General features: G+C 31.1%; 1 long non-coding RNA gene across 1 annotated transcript; it reads left to right on the forward strand.

Moving 5' to 3' along the window:
- The first annotated feature begins 1,046 nt into the window (after window positions 1–1,046).
- LOC114374746 lies at window positions 1,047–2,653 on the forward strand. Its single transcript, XR_003658623.1, has 2 exons — window positions 1,047–1,279; window positions 2,077–2,653. It is a non-coding gene; the product is annotated as an uncharacterized LOC114374746 (long non-coding RNA).

A 2,653-nucleotide genomic window follows, 5' to 3' on the forward strand; every position in this document is an offset into this window, starting at 1 on the left:
AAGAAGATAGTAGTAAGTTAAGCATTAAAATTATATATATATATATATATATATATATATATATATATATATATATATATATATAAAAGCATATCTTCTTCGAATCTTAGGGTTAGGTAGACCTTGTATATGGGATATGTTTATCTTTTATTTATAATACATTGAGTAATTATTATAATTTAAATAAACTTATAATGATTAGTATTCTATTACAATATTTATTTTGATAAAGTGTTAGAATATTTATTCTGGATAATTTTTAATGTTTGTCAAAATATTTTTTTAAGTGATTATTGTAAGTTATGCTCATAATGATAAAAAATGATAAAAATTTACTTTAAAATTATATTTTACCCTTAGATGAAACAAATTTTGAGGTCTAATAAATTAATTCAATAGAAACATATTGATATTTAGGTCCAACAAAAAATTAATGATATTTACATTCAATAAAAAAATTAATGACATTTTAGTCTAAGGAGAACATACTGACATTTTTCTCCCAAACAAAATTATTGACATATTCGTCTAACAAAAATTTACTCACATTTAAGTTCAATAATGGTAACTTAACATCTTCATCTAATCTATTCAATATAATCATGTCAACAATCAATTTTGTGATAAATCTATCTATTTGTGTCATGTAGACTATTTAATTAATGGGAACAGAGAGATGTTATCAGATAAATTTATCGCATTTTTTATACTTTTAGAGACTAAATTTTGAATTTTAATTTTGCAACGACGAATTTATTAACAAAGTAAATATTGAAAGACAAAAATAGCTATTTATTCTTTAAAATTATAAGAAATTAAAATTACAATTCAACATAACTATTATAAAATTTAAATTGGGTATGAATTATCATAACAGCAAATTAAACGGTAGATTCTACCGTGGACCATCATTTAAGCGGTCCACCGGTGCACCATGAGTCCTAACCATCAGATATATTAATATAAAAGAAAAAACTAATGGAGCAGATTAGAGACAGGATACTCGCTAGTATTTTGTTAGGAATTTTGCATTTTAGTCCACTATAAATTAAACGCATATGGACACATGAGCAGTTTGGGAAATTGAAACCCTACCAAACTCCCAAAGAATGATGGTAAGAGCAACACCGTCAAGTCATGATCGCAACCTCGCTCGACCTCAAACTCACACCCGTCGCCGCCGCCGCCGCTTGACCATAACCTTTCATCCATTCGCAATGTCAGAAGTTTCGCCCTATCCTCACACACAACTTCTCTCACTCTCAATCTCCCTCGCCTAGTTAAGATTTTGTTTGAGATTTTTTTGAAGTTTGATTTGTGAATGAATTTCTTCAATTTCTTTGGAATTAGGATGGTCAGATTGTCCTCTCTCTCTATATTTTTTTTCTACGCATCTATTTCATTTTTCATTTGATGATTTTGCGGTGTGGTACGAAATGTACTTCACTGGATTTGTCTTTCTGGCTTGAGATCCAGTCAAATCCATTTTGCAGTGTGATTGATTTGGTTTGCTGGAACAAACTGAAACTCATTTGATTTCTATTACTTTTTGGGATTTTTTTTATTGAATAAAACGATTTGGTTGAAGCAAATTGTGGTTTCCAACCTTTATTCCTTAAAGGGTAAAATTGGTGATATTTGGCTATTTGCAATATATTATCTACAGGTCTGTTTGATGACAAGTCATAGTGTCATACAGATTAGGAGTGCCAGAGGAACAAAAAGAAACATTGTACTCATACTTTAACGAGTAACTAACTCACGTAATAGTGGTTAAGATTACAATCTTATTCAATTCACTCTTGTACAAACACTTCTATAAGTTCAGAGTGTAATAAGCAACACAGTACGACTGTCACGGAAATGCATGCTAGCACAACACATTCAATCAAATAAAAACATTAAGCTGAGTTTGGGATGCTCATGTGGTGATGTTTGAGATGGGAATTGAACATATTATGGGGGGGCATTTATGGCCATCACTTACAAAAATTAATAAATTTGGCTGAGCATATGTTTTTCTTACTCACAGATATTCTCTGTAGTTAAAATTTTGTGACTCTTTTTTCCATACAGAGTAAGTCAATGAGAAGATTGATATATTCAACCTTGCAGTTATACTATTGGAGCTGACAATTGGTAAAGAATTGATGGGCTCTCATCTCTTGCAGAGTGGACATGTTGTAAATATATACCTTTGTTTCATTTTGAAAGCTTTTGAACTGCCAGCATTTGAATCTGGTTCAAGTCTTTTTGGTAGTGTTTGTAAGTCTTTGTCTCTTGAGTCGTGATTGTGGATGCAAATGTACACATGTTTGTGCAAATTTCTCCCAATACTGTTTTGGAGGAGGTCTTGTGCTTTTCTTTATCTTGGTGGTGTTTTCTTGATGCAGGTTTTAAGTGCTACTCTGTGATTACAAAGGGTAGGAAAGGGGTATAATGAATAGATGTCGGGGGCCTTTGATATATATTTACCTTACTGTAGGAGGTCTAGCAGAATTTGTGGGGAATTTTCTTTGTAATGGTCCTTTGTTTTGTGTTCGGCTTGTGTAACTTTAGCAGCAGCATGTATACACTCCTTGTGTTACATATCTGTTGGTTTATAAATAATATCTCTTTGGCCTTTAGAAAAAAAAAGGGTATTTTATCTTCA

Source organism: Glycine soja, chromosome 11 (assembly GCF_004193775.1).
Source record: "Glycine soja cultivar W05 chromosome 11, ASM419377v2, whole genome shotgun sequence".
Classification (NCBI taxonomy): Eukaryota; Viridiplantae; Streptophyta; class Magnoliopsida; order Fabales; family Fabaceae; genus Glycine; species Glycine soja.